The sequence below is a fragment of the Bombina bombina genome, chromosome 1 (genome assembly GCF_027579735.1).
Source record: "Bombina bombina isolate aBomBom1 chromosome 1, aBomBom1.pri, whole genome shotgun sequence".
Taxonomy (NCBI): Eukaryota; Metazoa; Chordata; class Amphibia; order Anura; family Bombinatoridae; genus Bombina; species Bombina bombina.
In genome coordinates, this window is record NC_069499.1 from 551,496,320 (window position 1) to 551,510,325 (window position 14,006).

The 14,006-nt window shown below is 42.6% G+C and overlaps 1 protein-coding gene across 6 annotated transcripts in view; it reads right to left on the bottom strand.

The window, feature by feature from the left end:
* QNG1 (Q-nucleotide N-glycosylase 1) overlaps positions 1–14,006 on the bottom strand; it is a 115,073-nt gene that overhangs the window by 66,019 nt on the left and 35,048 nt on the right. Inside the window, exon 1 of one of the 6 annotated variants that reach the window (XM_053698714.1) lies at positions 7,959–7,983. The exons of the other annotated variants lie outside the window; for them this stretch is intronic. The gene's annotated coding sequence lies outside the window, so the exon portion shown is untranslated. Of the gene's footprint in view, positions 1–7,958; positions 7,984–14,006 lie in introns of those variants that run through there. 6 annotated transcript variants of the gene reach the window in all.

Here is a 14,006-nt window from a genome sequence, read left to right on the forward strand (position 1 = left end):
AATTCTCCCATCTTCACCATCTTTTTTGCCTCCACCTGGAGACTTCAAGGGGGGTGTCCCCCTGATCTTCTGGTATCTTTTCCAAGTGAACCACAGGGAATGAGGTTTACAAGGGGGGCTTTGCTCCCTTGAACCAACAGGCAGAGGCAAAAAAGATAGTAGATATGGGGGGAATTACAGTGCAGCATTTATATATGTCTGATTAACAACACCTACACTTGGTTTAGTGTGACTTAGTAACTAAGTAGCTCTCCCACCAGCAGTTACAGGCAATCAGCGCTTGTCGAGATTTGCTACCTGTAATCTGCCCCTGCTGGTGATTACATAATCACATTCCACACTTACGTGGAGTGCGATTACGTAATTGTGAGCATGTGCAGGCCGAGGTAGTAAATCTCCACAAGGTAGCTCTTTTCAATAGGACAGGAGCCCACAGGGATTAACTCTTTTTTATTTTATTTTTTTATTATGAAAACCCCAATGAACATCCAATCAGTGTGTGTTTCATATGACACTCTTGAAGTCCAGACCTTTGAAAGCCCCTTAGGAAGCCTATGTAGAGAGTGAGTGGGACTGCGCTCTATGTCACAGCCCAGTCAAAAGAGGAAATGAAGGGGGCGGAGGAACAGAAGATACCAAGTAGGATTATAAATCTTATATATTTAGATAGATATACATACACAAATTTAAAAAAAAACAGAATTTATGCTTACCTGATAAATTACTTTCTCCAACGTTGTGTCCGGTCCACGGCGTCATCCTTACTTGTGGGAATATTCTCTTCCCCAACAGGAAATGGCAAAGAGCACAGCAAAAGCTGCCCATATAGCCCCTCCTCGGGCTCCGCCCCCCAGTCATTCGACCGACGGTTAGGAGAAAAAAAGGAGAAACTATAGGGTGCCGTGGTGACTGTAGTGTATAGAGAAAGAAATTTTTCAAACCTGATTAAAAAACCAGGGCGGGCCGTGGACCGGACACACCGTTGGAGAAAGTAATTTATCAGGTAAGCATAAATTCTGTTTTCTCCAACATTGGTGTGTCCGGTCCACGGCGTCATCCTTACTTGTGGGAACCAATACCAAAGCTTTAGGACACGGATGAAGGGAGGGAGCAAATCAGGTTACCTAAACAGAAGGCACCACGGCTTGCAAAACCTTTCTCCCAAAAACAGCCTCCGAAGAAGCAAAAGTATCAAATTTGTAAAATTTGGCAAAAGTGTGCAGAGAAGACCAAGTCGCTGCCTTACATATCTGATCAACAGAAGCCTCGTTCTTGAAGGCCCACGTGGAAGCCACAGCCCTAGTGGAGTGAGCTGTGACTCGTTCAGGAGGCTGCCGTCCGGCAGTCTCATAAGCCAATCGGATAATGCTTTTCAGCCAGAAAGAAAGAGAGGTAGCAGTAGCCTTTTGTCCTCTCCTCTTACCAGAGAAAACGACAAACAAAGATGAGGTTTGTCTAAAATCCTTTGTTGCTTCTAAATAGAACTTTAAAGCACGAACTACATCTAAATTGTGTAACAAATGTTCCTTCTTAGAAACTGGTTTCGGACACAGAGAAGGAACAACTATCTCCTGGTTAATATTCCTGTTGGAAACAACTTTGGGAAGAAAACCAGGCTTGGTACGTAAAACGACCTTATCTGAATGGAACACCAGATAGGGTGGATCACACTGCAAAGCAGATAATTCAGAAACTCTTCTAGCAGAAGAAATAGCAACCAAAAACAGAACTTTCCAAGATAGTAACTTGATATCTATGGAATATAAAAGGTTCAAACGGAACCCCTTAAAGAACAGAAAGAACTAAATTTAGACTCCAAGGAGGAGTAATGGGTCTGTAAACAGGCTTGATTCTGACCAAAGCCTGTACAAAAGCTTGTACATCTGGCACCGCTGCCAGTCGTTTGTGTAATAAAACAGATAAAGCAGAAATCTGTCCTTTTAGAGAACTCGCTGACAACCCTTTATCCAAACCCTCTTTGAGAAAGGAGAGAATATTAGGAATTTTAATCGTACTCCAGGAGAATCCCTTGGATTCATACCAACAGATATATTTTTTCCATATTTTATGGTAAATCTTTCTAGTCACAGGTTTTCTGGCTTGGACCAGAGTATCTATCACTGAATTTGAAAACCCACGCTTAGATAAAATCAAGCGTTCAATTTCCAAGCAATCAGCTGCAGAGAAACTAGATTTGGATGTTCGAAAGGACCTTGTACTAGAAGATCCTGTCTCAAAGGTAGCTTCCATGGTGGAGCCAATGACATATTCACCAGGTCTGCATACCAAGTCCTGCGTGGCCACGCAGGAGCTATCAGAATCACAGAGGCCTTCTCCTGTTTGATCCTGGCCACGAGCCTGGGAAGGAGAGGAAACGGTGGAAACACATAAGCTAGGTTGAACGACCAAGGCGCCACTAATGCATCCACTAGAGTCGCCTTGGGATCCCTGGATCTGGACCCGTAGCAAGGAACCTTGAAGTTCTGACGAGACGCCATCAGATCCATGTCCGGAAAGCCCCATAATTGGGTTAACTGGATAAAGACCTCCGGGTGGAGTTCTCACTCCCCCGGATGGAAAGTCTGACGACTCAGATAATCCGCTTCCCAGTTGTCTACTCCTGGGATGTGAATTGCAGATATATGGCAGGAGTGATCCTCCGCCCATTTGATGATCTTGGATACCTCTCTCATCGCCAGGGAACTCTTCGTTCCCCCCTGATGATTGATGTAAGCTACAGTCGTCATGTTGTCTGACTGAAATCTTATGAATCCGGCCTTCGCTAGTTGAGGCCAGGCCCTGAGAGCATTGAAGATCGCTCTCAGTTCCAGGATGTTTATCGGGAGAAGAGACTCTTCCCGGGACCATAGACCCTGAGCTTTCAGGGAATTCCAGACCGCGCCCCAGCCTAATAGACTGGCGTCGGTCGTGACAATGACCCACTCTGGTCTGCGGAAACTCATTCCCTGAGACAGGTGTTACTGAGTCAACCACCAACTGAGTGAGTCTCTGGTTTCCTGGTCTACTTGAATCTGTGGAGACAAGTCTGCATAGTCCCCATTCCACTGATTGAGCATGCACAGTTGTAATGGTCTTAGATGAATTCGAGCAAAAGGAACTATGTCCATTGCTGCAACCATTAGTCCTATTACTTCCATGCACTGAGCTATGGAAGGCTGCAGAACAGAGTGAAGAACTTGACAAGCGTTTAGAAGCTTTGATTTTCTGACTTCTGTCAGGAAGATCTTCATTTCTGAGGAATCTATTATTGTCCCCAAAAAGGGAACTCTTGTTGACGGGGATAGAGAACTCTTTTCCACGTTCACCTTCCACCCGTGAGATCTGAGAAAGGCTAGAACAATCTCTGTATGAGCCTTTGCCTTGGAAAGAGACGACGCTTGAATTAGAATGTCGTCTAGATAAGGTGCAACTGCAATGCCCCTCGGTCTTAGAACCGCCAGAAGGGACCCTAGCACCTTTGTGAAAATTATGGGAGCAGTGGCTAAACCGAACGGAAGAGCCACGAACTGATAATGATTGTCCATAAAGGCGAACCTTAGGAACTGATGGTGATCTTTGTGGATAGGAATATGTAGGTACGCATCCTTTAGATCCACGGTAGTCATGAATTGACCTTCCTGGATTGTAGGTAAAATTATTCGAATGGTTTCCATTTTGAACGATGGAACCCTGAGGAATTGGTCTGAAAGTTCCCTCCTTTTTGGGAACTACAAACAGGTTTGAGTAAAACCCCTGACCCTCTTCCACTGATGGAACTGGGTGTATCACTCCCATCTTTAACAGGTCTTCTACACAATGTAAGAATGCCTGTCTCTTTATTTGGTTTGAAGATAAGCGAGACATGTGGAACCTTCCCCTTGGAGGGAGTTCCTTGAACTCGAGAAGATAACCCTGAGAGACTATTTCTAGAGTCCAGGGATCCGGAACATCTCTTACCCAAGCCTGAGCAAAGAGAGAGAGTCTGCCCCTACTAGATCCGGTCCTGGATCGGGGGCTACCCCTTCATGCTGTCTTGGTAGCAGCAGCAGGCTTCTTGGCCTGTTTACCCTTGTTCCAGCCTTGCATTGGTTTCCAAGCAGGCTTGGACTGGGAAGCGTTACCCTCTTGTCTAGAGGCTGCAGAGTTAGAAGCCGGTCCGTTCCTGAAATTACGAAAGGAACGAAAATTGGATTTATTTTTAGCCTTGAACGGCCTATCCTGCGGGAGGGCATGGCCCTTTCCCCCAGTGATGTCTAAAATAATTTCTTTCAATTCTGGCCCAAAAAGGGTCTTACCTTTGAAAGGGATATTAAGCAATTTTGTCTTGGAAGATACATCCGCCGACCAAGATTTTAGCCAGAGCGCTCTGCGCGCCGCAATTGCAAACCCTGAATTTTTCGCCGCTAATCTCGCTAACTGCAAAGCGGCATCTAAAATAAAGGAATTAGCTAACTTAAGTGCGTGAATTCTGTCCATGACTTCCTCATATGGAGTCTCCTTACTGAGCGACTTTTCCAGTTCCTCGAACCAGAAACACGCCGCTGTAGTGACAGGAATAATGCACGAAATTGGTTGAAGGAGGTAACCTTGCTGTACAAAAATCTTTTTAAGCAAACCCTCCAATTTTTTATCCATAGGATCTTTGAAAGCACAATTGTCCTCAATGGGAATAGTCGTGTGTTTGGCTAGTGTAGAAACCGCCCCCTTGACCTTAGGGACTGTTTGCCATGTGTCCTTCCTGGGGTCGACCATGGGGAACAATTTCTTAAATATAGGAGGAGGGACAAAAGGTATGCCTGGCTTCTCCCACTCCTTATTCACTATGTCCGCCACCCTTTTAGGTATCGGAAAGGCATCAGGGTGCACCGGGACCTCTAGGAATTTGTCCATCTTGCACAATTTTTCTGGGATGACCAAATTGTCACAATCATCCAGAGTAGATAGCACCTCCTTAAGTAATGCGCGGAGATGCTCTAATTTAAATTTAAATGTCACAACATCAGGTTCTGCCTGCTGAGAAATTCTTCCTGAATCAGAAATTTCTCCATCTGACAAACCCTCCCTCACTGCCACTTCAGACTGGTGTGAGGGTATGACAGATAAATTATCATCAGCGCCCTCCTGCTCAACAGTGTTTAAAACTGAGCAATCACGCTTTCTCTGAAATGCTGGCATTTTGGATAAAATATTAGCTATGGAGTTATTCATTACTGCCGTCAATTGTTGCATAGTAACAAGCATTGGCGCGCTAGAAGTACTAGGGGTTGCCTGCGCGGGCATAACTGGTATAGACACAGAAGGAGAGGATGCAGAACTATCCCTACTTCCTTCATTAGAGGAATCATCCTGGGCAACCTTACTAAATGTGACAGTACTGTCCTTACTTTGTTTGGATGCCATGGCACAATTATCACATATATTTGAAGGGGGAACCACCTTGGCCTCCATACATACAGAACATGATCTATCTGAAGGTACAGACATGTTAGACAGGCTTAAACTGGTTAATAAAGCACAAAAACCGTTTTTAAACAAAACCGTTACTGTCTCTTTAAATGTTAAACAGAGCACACTTTATTACTGAATATGTGAAAAACTATGAAGGAATTATCCAATCTTTACCAAATTTTCACCACAGTGTCTTAACGCATTCAAAGTTTTGCACCCCAATTTTCAAGCTTTTAACCCTTAAAATGCGGAAAACGGAGCCGTTTGCAATTTTAACCCCACTACAGTCCCAGCCACAGCGTTTGTTGCGACTTCACCTATCCCATGGGGGTATACGATACCAATTCAAGCCTTCCAGGAACGTTTTCAGTGGATACCAGACCCTCTCACATGCAGCTGCATGCACTTCACTCAAAAGAAACTGTGCAATAATGGCGCGAAAATGAGGCTCTGCCTACTACAGTGAAAGGCCCTTCCTGACTGGGAAGGTGTCTTAACTAGTGCCTGGCGTTAAAAACGTTCCCCAAATAATAAAAAGTGTGAAATCCACTTTAAACTGTAAATAATACTTAAATAAAGCAATCGATTTAGCCCTTAAGAGTGTCCACCAGTTAATAGCCCATAATAAGCCCTTTATTCTGTTTGAGTCTAAGAAAATGGCTTACCGGTCCCCATGAGGGAAAATGACAGCCTTCCAGCATTACACAGTCTTGTTAGAAAAATGGCTAGTCATACCTTGAGCAGAAAAGTCTGCAAACTGTTCCCCCCAACTGAAGTTCTCTGGGCTCAACAGTCCTGCGTGGGAACAGCAATTGATTTTAGTTACTGCTGCTAAAATCATACTCCTCTTTTAAACAGAACTCTTCATCTCTTTCTGTTTCAGAGTAAATAGCACAACCAGTACTATTTCAAAATAACAAACTTTTGATAGAAGAATAAAAAACTACAACTAAACACCACATACTCTTCACCATCTCCGTGGAGATGCTACTTGTACAGAGCGGCAAAGAGAATGACTGGAGGGCGGAGCCCGAGGAGGGGCTATATGGGCAGCTTTTGCTGTGCTCTTTGCCATTTCCTGTTGGGGAAGAGAATATTCCCACAAGTAAGGATGACGCCGTGGACCGGACACACCAATGTTGGAGAAATAATAATATGCGGTTTTGATTGTATATTTTTCATTGCAACATTCTCAAAATCTAAAATTTACCATCATTTTATAGAGACGCTCTACCATTAATAAAATTACACACACATGTGGTTGTGTGGGTGCAGCAATTGTACTCACGGTGTCCATACTTGATCTTTAGGCTCACTGATAACATAATTACACTGAAAGAGCAAAGTGCACTGCATGTTTTAAAAATTTGGTCTGAACCTGCAGTAATATAACTGGGTTTTGTCAGTAAGGGGCTGCTCATATGTGTCCAAAAACAGAGGCTTCAACATCAGGACATTCTTGCAACTTCATGGTGCACAAGCACATTTTTTAAATGTTTTACATGATTTGTTATTGCTCAGATGCTGGTGTTTGGGTTTCATGTCCTTTTAAGCAAAGTTTTTCTTTTGTAATTCAGATAGAGCATGCAATTTTAAAACACCTTTTTTATTTCTATTATCAAATTTTCTTTGTTCTCTTATCTTTTGTTGAAAAGCAGGGATGTAAGCTCAAAGCGTGCACGCGTCTGGAGCACTATATCGCAGCAGTTTTGCAAAAATGTTATCCATTTGCAAGAGCAATAGATGGCAGCATTATTCCCTGCCACACATTGCTCCAGAAACCTACCTTGGTATCTCTTCAACAAAGAATACCAGGAGAACAAACCAAATTTGATAATAGTAAATTGGAAACTTTTTTTAAATTGTATTCTCTGTGTGAAACGCAAAAGAAAACTTCTGGGTTTCATATTCCTTTAAATGCGCAATGCATTTCTATTCATGTTCATGATGTGGGAGATTAACTGTGTTTAAGCCCTTGTATAAATTTCAGGAATAATAAAATGTGGCAATGAAAAAATACTATTTCAATATTTGTCCCTTTTTTCCAGTTAAGTCTTTTAATATTTAAAATGTTGTGTTTCCATAACGATATATTTAATTTAACCAATCACTAACTACTGCGCATTTTGCTTCCAAGAAAGCAGTCACGTGGAGCAATCACAACTGTGAAAAGTTTAAGGATATGATTTTTGCCATCTTCTAGTACTACATAAGATATTTAGTTTTCAGAACATTTATTTTTTATGAATACATTTTTGTTACGCTTAAAAAATGATCTTTAAAATGCATTAGTCACACAGGCCTTTCATAGTTACTTTGAATAAGAAAATTTGCAATCGGTCAATCAATAATATCCAAAAGAAAATTACAGAAAAACACTTGGAAACCATATATTCATAAATATTAAAAGCCTCTTTACTTGATGCTTCATTTTGCTTTTTACGGTATTTTAAAATAACAAATCATGCATATATATCGTACAATTAAATCTGCAGTGAACATGCACTTACCCTTCTCTGCAAAAACACAGTCTAGCAGATTATCACAATTGCACTGGATTATATATACCTCGCAGGAATATAAAAAAAAATTGACAGGAAATGATTTAAAATTCTTGCAACACTGCAAAATATACAGAACAAAGAGGCTAAAGGTTACATCAGGGCATACACATCTTGGCAGCAAAATGTTATTTTAAAATCACAAAGTAAATACATTACTGAGAAAGCTGCCTGGGTCACTCGTTTGTTATAGCTACGATAAAACGTAAATGTTTCTTGCAAAATGCTGCATGATTTGGAGGACAAGATTTAGGGGTGAAAAAGACAAAAACTAAAGGGGTTCAGTGTCTTGTAATATATCGAAATAAAAGAAGACTGTCAAATGAATTTCAAAAATAGTATAAGGGTTTTCCATAACAAAAATGAAGCCTCTCCAAAATATTCCTCTTTTGGATAGTTAGTACTTCCGAAGTGCTGTCAATGTTTAATAATTACAATTCCCCTCCAACACAAAGTTTTGTTAACAATTTAATTTATTTTTCCATTCTTCCATTATTTATTTTTTCCCTTTATCTATGAAAAGAGATCAGAATTGAATTTGCTGGTTTACAGGGATCTGAGCATAAAATAAATATCCATATACAACTAATATTCACAGTGCTGTATATGACTGTTTTATTGAACCATAATCAGTGTGGAAAAAAATGTAACCGACAATAAAAGTGTTCATTTGCAGCTAGGAAATGTTGGGAAGTATGAAAAATGGGTTGAAGCTAAGGATGGCTTTTGCAGTGGCGTCACTAGGGTTGGTGTCACCCGGTGCGGTAAGTTATGGTGTCACCCCCCCCCCCCCCAGAAAGCAGACACACACAAAAACACAGGCAAACACACATTCAAACACTCAGACACACTTAAAACATACTCAGATGCACACACAAACACTCGGAAACACACTCAGACACACACACAAAAACACTGAGACACACACACACACACAAAAACTCAGACACACACATACAAAATATGTAAACTGCACTGCATTAATTATAAAGCTCATGCCTAGAGCTGCTCCCTGGCTCAGCAGAGCATCAAATGAAAGATAAACAGAGCACTCTAAAAATAAATCACTAAAGAAAAGTTTTAGGTGCAAACTATGAAAATTCTGCTCTCTGACTCTGTTCCAAGTCTGTCAGTGCACAGCCCCGGGCTGCGTGCCTACCGCTTCTTATGGCCAATCACCTCTGCACTCTGCCCACCCCCAGACCCCCGCCCGCCCTCCTACCTGTTCAGTGTGCACTTAGTGTACCGTAACCGTAATGGTCTGGTGGGCATCATACGTGGCTCCTTCACTTTAAAGACAGTGTCAAACAGTCATGCGGTCAGGTGCCAGGCATCCCCTCATGATTTGCCAGTTCCCGTTTAGAGAGACAGCACAGCAGTGAGTGACTCCACTGCTCCACATGTCACTAAGCAGTGAGCACAGATAGGCAGGCAGGTTTAGGCTAGCAGCGCAACTTTGCAAGCCCCACGGCATGCCCACAACATTCATAGCGAAATTGGGCAGGGGAGAAGCAAAGTACAAACAAGCAAAAGCAGCCGGGAAAACTATTTGTTGAAATTGCAGCACTGGCTCAAGGGGCAAAAAAATTGTGTGTCTACATCTTCCCCAGTCCCACCAATGTTCACAAATGCCAGCCCCTCTAATAAAAAAAAATCTATGCATCTCAACATTGTATTTCTTTGAATTTCAATAAAATTAAAAAAAAAAAAAAAAAAAAAAAATTTTTTTTTTTTTTTTTTTTTTTGGTGTCACCCCCTGGTGGGTGTCACCCGGGTGCGGCCCGCCCCCCCCGCCCCCCCCTAGTGACGCCACTGGGCTTTTGATTTTCCATTTGAATATTTTCATAGAATTAATATTAGAATATGGGCACAATATGTAACACTAGTAGAATGCATTTGGATGTTGAGTTCCATAGACGTAATCTATGGCAACACTAAAATGCTAATACCTGCATTCAAAAGCTATATTCAATATTCCAACAGACTATGGTGAGTGAAAATTCTGGTCTGTCATGTAGCATGATGTCTACTTGCTTTATTTTTTTTAACAGCCACAATCAATGACATTACCTAACCTAAACTTTTCCTGGAAGAGGGACTGAGTCGTGTATTTAAATATCATGCTCTCTACTCTAGAGCTTGACAAACCCAGGAGCCAGGTAGCCACTGGCTCCTAGAATTTTACCCTGGCTCCAAAAAATTTTTTTGTGTTTTTCTCCATATATCTATATACAAATATCACTGTCTGGCTCCTAAATATTCTTCTTGGTTCTTAAAATTTTAAACAGATTTTTCAACCACTGCTCTAAACATCGTACTCATTTTTCAGGGCTTTCATGCTCTCATTGGTAAAATTCAGTCTGCTTCCACAAAAATAATACATGCAACAAGCAATAAGAAGCTGTAGCTGACCTTGACAAAGGGTTCAATTTATCATCCACTGTACATATTCACCCCTGTCTGACTGGCTTCTCCTCACTGCACACAAAGCCCGCCTGTGCGCTTGTGTGCAATCCTGCCCATGCACAGCCAATCACAAGCTGTCAATCTCCCCGGTCGAAAGAGAACGGGAAGATTTAAATTCTCCACCTAAGAGGTGAAGAACAGGGCAGGGAATCAGCAGTCTGCTGATCAATGCTTGATGAATACTGACTGCAGGTTCTGTTGTGCAAACCTGCAGTCGAAGTTTAGAGAAGCTCTAGATTAATCAAGCCCAAAGTAGCAGGGGTTGGCATTCCAAATACCCTGAGTGAATTAGTCCAATTAGTGACACCATCGGCTTAGGGACATTTCTATGAGAATCACTAAGCCTCTGAATGTGACCTTGCTTTCTCTCTTCAACATTTCTTATGTCCCACTTCTACACTTGACTCAGTGTATCCTAAACCCAGTCTAGAGTTAAAGGGGCAGTAAACTTACAAACTAATGTTTTATAATTCTGCACATAGTGCAGAATTATATAACATTAGCTTAGTGGCAGATTTATACATTAAAGGATTGCAGAACAATGTCTAGTCGCAGTGTGCCCGGTCACGCCATTAAACTGAATGTAGCTTGCTCCCGCTACTAGACCAGAGTGGGAGCGAGGTACGTTCAGTTTAATGGCACGACCAGGCACGCTGTGACTAGACAGTGTTGCCGCGATGTGCTGAGGAAAAACCAGACCTGCTCAGTAGAGCAAGGAGCGGTGTTCTGGAAAAATTAACTTTTAAATAAAAATTCTCTGCAATCATTTAATGTATAAATCTGCCACTAAACTAATGTTATATAATTCTGCACTATGTGCAGAATTACATAACATTAGTTTGTAAGTTTACTGCCCCTTTAAATCATAGGCCTCGCTCTGTCCCCAAAAGACTCAGTCAGAATTAGTGCTTGCAATAAACACTTTCAACAGGCTGGTTTTTTCCACAACAGTTGCTCTCATATCTATGTAAACTGTAATGTAGCCTTTGACTTCACTTACTCTGAACATTTACTTGCTCATAGAAGTATGACCAATTCTGTTCCAACATTCAAACGGCTGTTTTACAGACCCGCTCTCTGTGCTCTTCTGAGCGGGTCTGTTTGTTTCACACAGCGCATCGGGCCAGCTGTATAGTCACAGCCCGGCCCGACCGCGCCATTATACACAGTGCAGCTTGCTCCTGCTGTCAGAAAGAGCAGGAGCAAGCCGCACTTAGTGATATCGCGCGGTCGGTCCGGGCTGTTACTATACAGCTGGCCCGATGCGCTGTGTGAAACAAACAGACCCGCTTCAGAAGAGCACAGAAAGCGGGTCTGTAAAAACAGAATTTATGCTTACCTGATAAATTTCTTTCTCTTACGGTGTATCCAGTCCACGGATTCATCCTTACTTGTGGGATATTCTCAATCCCTACAGGAAGTGGCAAAGAGAGAACACAGCAGAGCTGTCCATATAGCTCCCCTCAGGCTCCGCCCCCCCAGTCATTCGACCGACGGTTAGGAGAAAAAGGAGAACCATAGTGTGCAGTGGTGACTGTAGTTTTACAAAAAATAAATTTGAACCTGACTTAATTGCCAGGGCGGGCCGTGGACTGGATACACCGTAAGAGAAAGAAATTTATCAGGTAAGCATAAATTCTGTTTTCTCTTACATTGGTGTATCCAGTCCACGGATTCATCCTTACTTGTGGGAACCAATACCAAAGCTTTAGGACACGGATGAAGGGAGGGAACAAGTCAGGTAACCTAAACGGAAGGCACCACTACTTGCAAAACCTTTCTCCCAAAAAAATAGCCTCCGAAGAAGCAAAAGTATTGAATCTGTAAAATTTGGCAAAAGTATGCAGTGAAGACCAAGTCGCTGCTTTACAAATCTGTTCAACAGAAGCCTCATTCTTGAAAGCCCATGTGGAAGCCACAGCTCTGGTGGAAAGAGCTGTAATTCGTTCAGGAGGCTGCTGTCCAGCAGTCTCATAAGTCAATCGGATAATGCTTTTCAGCCAAAAGGAAAGAGAGGAAGCGAAAGCTTTATGACCTCTCCTCTTACCAGAATAGACAACAAACAAGGATGACGTGTGTCTGAAATCTTTAGTTGCTTTTAAATAGAATTTTAAAGCACGAACCACATCAAGATTGTGTAACAGCCGTTCCTTCTTAGAAACTGAATTAGGACACAGAGAAGGAACAATGATTTCCTGGTTAATATTCTTATTAGAAACAATTCTGTAACTCTTCGAGCAGAAGAAATAGTTACCAAAAACAAAACTTTCCAAGATAATCACTTAATATCTATGGAATGTAAAGGTTCAAACGGAACCCCTTGAAGGACAGAAAGAACTAAATTTAGACTCCATGGAGGAGCCACAGGTTTATAGACAGGCTTGATTCTGACTAAAGCCTATGCAAACGCTTGAACGTCTGGTACTTCCGCCAGACACCTGTGAAACAGACTAGACAGAGCAGATATCTGTCCCTTTAAAGAACTAGCTGACAATCCTTTCTCCAATCCTTCTTGGAGAAATGACAAAATCCTAGGAATCCTAATCTTACTCCACGAGTAACCCTTGGATTCACACCAACAAAGATATTTCCGCCATATCTTAAGGTAAATGTTCCTGGTGACAGGCTTTCTAGCCTGGATCAAAGTATCTATAACTGAACCAGAGAACCCACGCTTAGATAGAATTAAGCGTTCAATCTCCAAGCAGTCAGTTGCAGAGAACTAGATTCGGATGCTTGAATGGACCTTGAATTAGAAGATCCTGCCTCGAAGGCAGTGTCCATGGTGGAACAGATGATATGTCCACTAGGTCTGCATACCAAGTCCTGCGTGGCCACGCAGGCACTATCAAAATTACTGAAGCCTTCTCCTGTTTGATTCTGGCTACCAGACGAGGGAGAAGGGGAAACGGTGGAAAAACATAAACCAGATTGAAGGACCAAGGCGCTACTAGAACATCTATCAATGCCGCCTTGGGGTCCCTGGACCTGGATCCGTAAAGAGAAAGTTTGGAGTTCTGACGGGACGCCATCAGATCCAACTCTGGAATACCCCATAGCTGGGTAAGCTGAGCAAAAACCTCCGGAAGGAGTTCCCACTCCCCCGGGTGAAAAGTCTGGCGACTCAGAAAATCCACCTCCCAGTTGTCTATTGCTGGGATGTGAATTGCAGATAGATGGCAGGAGTGATCCTCCGCCCATTTGATGATCTTGGATACTTCCTTCATCGCTAGGGAACTCTTTGTTCCTCCCTGAAGATTGATGTACGCTACAGTCGTGATGTTGTCCGACTGAAACCTGATGAACCTGGCCTCCGCTAGTTGAGGCCATGCCTGGAGCGTGTTGAATATCGCTCTCAGTTCCAAAATGTTTATCGGGAGAAGAGACTCTTCCCGAGACCATAGGCCCTGAGCTTTCAGGGAGTCCCAGACCGCACCCCAGCCTAACAGACTGAAATCGTCGTGAAAATGATCCACTCTGGTCTGCGGAAGCACATTCCCTGAGACAGGTGATCCTGAGACAACCACCAGA